The 6,000-nt window shown below is 66.6% G+C and overlaps 2 non-coding genes across 2 annotated transcripts; both read right to left on the minus strand.

The window, feature by feature from the left end:
• Positions 1-937: 937 nt before the first annotated feature.
• Positions 938-1,056, minus strand: LOC122709646. Its single transcript, XR_006345633.1, has one exon. It is a non-coding gene; the product is annotated as a 5S ribosomal RNA (ribosomal RNA).
• A 3,509-nt stretch (positions 1,057-4,565) lies between these two features.
• LOC122709656 lies at positions 4,566-4,684 on the minus strand. The gene has a single exon (XR_006345639.1). It is a non-coding gene; the product is annotated as a 5S ribosomal RNA (ribosomal RNA).
• Positions 4,685-6,000: the final 1,316 nt, after the last annotated feature.

The raw sequence follows: 6,000 nt of genomic DNA on the forward strand, positions 1-6,000 counted from the left end.
TCCCCAAGGGAGGGGGCGTCAGCCTTGGGCCCCGGGCCCCAGCTGCACGCGGTGCCCTGGGGCTGGCAGAGCCCCCCCCCCCCACCGTGGCGTCCCCAAGACGTCTTGGCAGCCGAGGTCTCAAAGGTCCCCTTCGGCTTGGCTTCCTAAGGCAAGACCCAGCCCCCGCCCAAAGGCCAGAGGGTGAGTGTGTGAGAGTGTGTGTGCGAGTGTGTCAGGGGGCAAGGGTGTGGGCGGGCCGACTGGGGTCCAGGGGGATACCCAGAATGGAGGGCCGAGGGTGTGGAGGCCGTGGGTTGGGAAGCCTGTGTGGTTCTCTTGCTGTTTCTCTCTCCCTCTTTCTCCATCTCCCTTACCTGTGGTTTCTGGCTCCTGACCTGTCTCGGCGGCAGGGTGGGTGTGTGGGTGTGTGTGTGGGTGTGTGTGTGTGTGTGTGTGTGTGTGTGTGTGTGTGTGTGTGTGTGAGCCCGCGGGAGAGCACGCGCAGTCGCGTGCGAGGATGGCACTAGGGTTGCGGGTGGGGCTGGGGCGTGGGGCAGCCGCCCCCCCCCCCCCCCCCAGGATTACCTGAGGCTTGCCTAGGGAGCCCCAGACGGAGACTGGAAGGTCATCTGGTTTTTTGGAAGCCGAAAGCGGAGGGGCTCTCGGGCCGCACGGAGGCAGCCCAGGTCTGTGGCGGGCGTCGGACCCCGCCCCCCAGGCCCGGGTCACCCACCCGCGGAGGGGCTGGGGCCGGGGGGATCCAAGAGATGGGACGCCCGCTGCTGCCTGCGAGGGCCGCCGGCTGGAAGGCAGGCGACCGACGGCTGTGAGCGCGGTGGGGTGCGAGGGGCCAGGGTTGGGGCGGGGGCTTGCGGTGCAGGCCACGCCAGGGGTGGGGCTGGGGGAGGTGTGGGGCGGGAGAGGGGGCGGGGGCTAAAGGAGAGGGGAGGCAAAAAGCCTACAGCACCCGGTATTCCCAGGCGGTCTCCCATCCAAGTACTAACCAGGCCCGACCCTGCTTAGCTTCCGAGATCAGACGAGATCGGGCGCGTTCAGGGTGGTATGGCCGTAGACGGAGGCGGCTGCCTCCAAGCGCCCTAAGAGCCCCGCGCCGCGCCGCGCCTCCCTTTCGCTGTGACCTGCCTGCCGGGCGGGCCAGCCGGCCGCACCTCTCCAGGGGCCGCGCGCTGTACCTGAGCCGGACGACCCGCCACCGGACTCTGGCCGGCCAGGGCCGGCAGCCCGGCGGCCGGCCGACGCCGCCCCGCCCCCGCTCACCATCCCCGTGCGTGCGTGCGGGGGCGGGACGGGCGCGGAGGTCTCGGCGCTCTCCCACCCCGGGCCTCTGCAGGCCCGCCCCCGCTGGGCGGCGCCCCCACCCCCAGCCCGTTCGCTGCACAGGGCCAGGTGGCCCCGGAGGTCTCTGGCTTCCGGGCCCGCCGCTGCCCGCCGCCCGCGGGCCTCTGAGCCTCCTCTGGGCCTCCTGCGCAGCCCAGCTGGAGCCCTGAGCGCCCATCCTGCCCGGCACCTGCCCGGTGCCCAAACCCACGGGGAGCCAGCAGCGCGGCCGACAGGAGCGCGTCAGCCCCGCCCCTTCGCCCTATCCAGGCCCCACTTGCCCCCACGCCGCCCGCCAAGCACAGGACCGTCCTGAGAGAGCAGACGGCCGACAGGCAGGCACACGGACAGACACACAAGACACTCGCCTCACGCACCCACGCCAAGTGAGACAAGCCGGCTGGCGCAAGCTCGTCAGCCAGAGCCAGGGCCCCAGCAACCTGTGAGAGGCCGGGGCCAGAGGAAGGGACTGGAGGCCGGGTGTCAGGAGACACAGAGGCAGAGAGAGACTGAGGTTCAGAGACAGACTCGAAGACAGGGAGAGGGAGATGCAGCCGGACAGACAGACGGGAGCGCGCGCGCACGCAGACACACACACACACACACACACACACACACACACACACACACAGAGGGAGACACAGCGACTGACGGACAGCAAACGGGAGGCAGACACGGGAGAGAGGATGGCATCCGATCCGAGACAGACACAATGGCACAGTCCCTGACCCACCTGAGAGAGAGGCCAGGCGGAAGAAGCAGCTTCCCCAAGGGAGGGGGCATCAGCCTTGGGCCCCGGGCCCCAGCTGCACGCGGTGCCCTGGGGCTGGCAGAGCCCCGTGGGATCCCCAAGACGTCTTGGCAGCCGAGGTCTCAAAGGTCCCCTTCGGCTTGGCTTCCTAATAAGGCAAGACCCAGCCCCCGCCCAAAGGCCAGAGCGTGAGTGTGTGAGAGTGTGTGTGTGAGAGTGTCAGGGGGCAAGGGTGTGGGCGGGCCGACTGGGGTCGGGGGTGGGGGCGGTGGGGGGGCGGGGAGGGGGGGGAGGCCGGGGCGGGATACCCAGAATGGAGGGGGAAGGGTGTGGAGCTGGGGGGTTGCATATCATGTGGGGTCCAAGGATACCGGACGGTCATCTTGTTTCTTGCAATCCGAATGCGGAGTGGCCCTCCGGCCTCTTGGAGGCAACCCAGGTCTGCGTTGGGAGTCGGGGCCCCGGTCATCCTCCCGCAGAGGGGCTATGGCCGTGGCGATCCAAAAGTTGGCACGCTGCTACCCGCCATGCCCGCTGACTGGCTGGCCGGCTGGCCAAAGGCCCTGTTGGCTGGAAGATAGGCTACGGCTTGAGGGCGTTCGGGTCATATCTGGTTTTATTCCGATGGTGTGCCTCATCCTAATGTTACTTGGTTGATGATAGGAGAATCTCTGAGTGACACTATTTCCTTGCTTTTCAATGGATCCCTTTTGTTGCAGAACCTTTCCCTTGAAAGTGAAGGAACCTATGTCTGCACAGGCACTAATGCTCTTGCAAAGGCAAAAGCAATTCCGTCCTCCACTAGCTTGGTAAGCACCAAGTCCTTCTTGTCTTCAAGTGCTTCCTATAATACGTGCAAAGGAGGACCCGGTTTTGTGGATTCTGGAGTCAAGGAGTTAACAAGTGGACGTTACATGGTTTTAAGCATTGCTGTCACTGCCCACTTACAAACCGCCTCTAAATTTAACCCTCTGTCTTACCTGTTCTTCTCTCAGAAGGCTGTGACTGCCTTGCTGCTGCTTGTCTGCCTAAGAACCCACAATGAGATATTAACTTTCTGCCCAGAATCAAGATCCTTCATACTCTGCCTCTGTGTGCATGCTTGTGTGCCACGTTGCTTCAGTCCTGCCTGCCTGACTGTTGTGACCCCATGGGCTGTAGCCCGCCAGGCTCCTCTTACTGTAGGAGCCTCCAGGCAAGCATGCTGAAGTAGGTTGTCATGTGGTCCTCCAGGGGATCTTCCCAACCCAGGTATCAAACCCACATCTCCTTCATTCCCTGCATGGGCAGACAGGTTCTTTACTGCTAGCACCACCTGGGAAGCGCATTCTGGCTCTACATCTCCTTAATTTATAACTAAACTCTGTTCTAGGCAACGCAGTTTCCCGCACTCTGATCCAACACCACACACACGCACACACACACAGAGGGAGACACAGCGACTGACGGACAGAAGACGGGAGGCAGGCACAGGAGCGAGGATGGCATCCGATCCGAGACAGACACAGTGGCACAGTCCCTGACCCACCTCAGAGAGAGGCCAGGCTGAAGAAGCAGCTTCCCCAAGGGAGGGGGCGTCAGCCTTGGGCCCCGGGCCCCAGCTGCACGCGGTGCCCTGGGGCTGGCAGAGCCCCCCCCCCCCCCAACGTGGCGTCCCCAAGACGTCTTGGCAGCCGAGGTCTCAAAGGTCCCCTTCGGCTTGGCTTCCTAAGGCAAGACCCAGCCCCCGCCCAAAGGCCAGAGGGTGAGTGTGTGAGAGTGTGTGTGCGAGTGTGTCAGGGGGCAAGGGTGTGGGCGGGCCGACTGGGGTCCAGGGGGATACCCAGAATGGAGGGCCGAGGGTGTGGAGGCCGTGGGTTGGGAAGCCTGTGTGGTTCTCTTGCTGTTTCTCTCTCCCTCTTTCTCCATCTCCCTTACCTGTGGTTTCTGGCTCCTGACCTGTCTCGGCGGCGGGGTGGGTGTGTGGGTGTGTGTGTGTGGGGTGTGTGTGTGTGTGTGTGTGTGTGTGTGTGTGTGTGTGAGCCCGCGGGAGAGCACGCGCAGTCGCGTGCGAGGATGGCACTAGGGTTGCGGGTGGGGCTGGGGCGTGGGGCAGCCGCCCCACCCCCACGCCCCCAGGATTACCTGAGGCTTGCCTAGGGAGCCCCAGACGGAGACTGGAAGGTCATCTGGTTTTTTGGAAGCCGAAAGCGGAGGGGCTCTCGGGCCGCACGGAGGCAGCCCAGGTCTGTGGCGGGCGTCGGACCCCGCCCCCCAGGCCCGGGTCACCCACCCGCGGAGGGGCTGGGGCCGGGGGGATCCAAGAGATGGGACGCCCGCTGCTGCCTGCGAGGGCCGCCGGCTGGAAGGCAGGCGACCGACGGCTGTGAGCGCGGTGGGGTGCGAGGGGCCAGGGTTGGGGCGGGGGCTTGCGGTGCAGGCCACGCCAGGGGTGGGGCTGGGGGAGGTGTGGGGCGGGAGAGGGGGCGGGGGCTAAAGGAGAGGGGAGGCAAAAAGCCTACAGCACCCGGTATTCCCAGGCGGTCTCCCATCCAAGTACTAACCAGGCCCGACCCTGCTTAGCTTCCGAGATCAGACGAGATCGGGCGCGTTCAGGGTGGTATGGCCGTAGACGGAGGTGGCTGCCTCCAAGCGCCCTAAGAGCCCCGCGCCGCGCCGCGCCTCCCTTTCGCTGTGACCTGCCTGCCGGGCGGGCCAGCCGGCCGCACCTCTCCAGGGGCCGCGCGCTGTACCTGAGCCGGACGACCCGCCACCGGACTCCGGCCGGCCAGGGCCGGCAGCCCGGCGGCCGGCCGACGCCGCCCCGCCCCCGCTCACCATCCCCGTGCGTGCGTGCGGGGGCGGGACGGGCGCGGAGGTCTCGGCGCTCTCCCACCCCGGGCCTCTGCAGGCCCGCCCCCGCTGGGCGGCGCCCCCACCCCCAGCCCATTCGCTGCACAGGGCCAGGTGGCCCCGGAGGTCTCTGGCTTCCGGGCCCGCCGCTGCCCGCCGCCCGCGGGCCTCTGAGCCTCCTCTGGGCCTCCTGCGCAGCCCAGCTGGAGCCCTGAGCGCCCATCCTGCCCGGCACCTGCCCGGTGCCCAAACCCACGGGGAGCCAGCAGCGCGGCCGACAGGAGCGCGTCAGCCCCGCCCCTTCGCCCTATCCAGGCCCCACTTGCCCCCACGCCGCCCGCCAAGCACAGGACCGTCCTGAGAGAGCAGACGGCCGACAGGCAGGCACACGGACAGACACACAAGACACTCGCCTCACGCACCCACGCCAAGTGAGACAAGCCGGCTGGCGCAAGCTCGTCAGCCAGAGCCAGGGCCCCAGCAACCTGTGAGAGGCCGGGGCCAGAGGAAGGGACTGGAGGCCGGGTGTCAGGAGACACAGAGGCAGAGAGAGACTGAGGTTCAGAGACAGACTCGAAGACAGGGAGAGGGAGATGCAGCCGGACAGACAGACGGGAGCGCGCGCGCACGCAGACACACACACACACACACACACACACACACACACACACACACACACACACACACACAGACAGGGAGACACAGCGACTGACGGACAGAAGACGGGAGGCAGACACGGGAGAGAGGATGGCATCCGATCCGAGACAGACACAATGGCACAGTCCCTGACCCACCTGAGAGAGAGGCCAGGCGGAAGAAGCAGCTTCCCCAAGGGAGGGGGCATCAGCCTTGGGCCCCGGGCCCCAGCTGCACGCGGTGCCCTGGGGCTGGCAGAGCCCCGTGGGATCCCCAAGACGTCTTGGCAGCCGAGGTCTCAAAGGTCCCCTTCGGCTTGGCTTCCTAATAAGGCAAGACCCAGCCCCCGCCCAAAGGCCAGAGCGTGAGTGTGTGAGAGTGTGTGTGTGAGAGTGTCAGGGGGCAAGGGTGTGGGCGGGCCGACTGGGGTCGGGGGTGGGGGCGGTGGGGGGGCGGGGAGG

This window comes from Cervus elaphus, chromosome 15 (genome assembly GCF_910594005.1).
Source record: "Cervus elaphus chromosome 15, mCerEla1.1, whole genome shotgun sequence".
In the NCBI taxonomy this organism is placed as follows: Eukaryota; Metazoa; Chordata; class Mammalia; order Artiodactyla; family Cervidae; genus Cervus; species Cervus elaphus.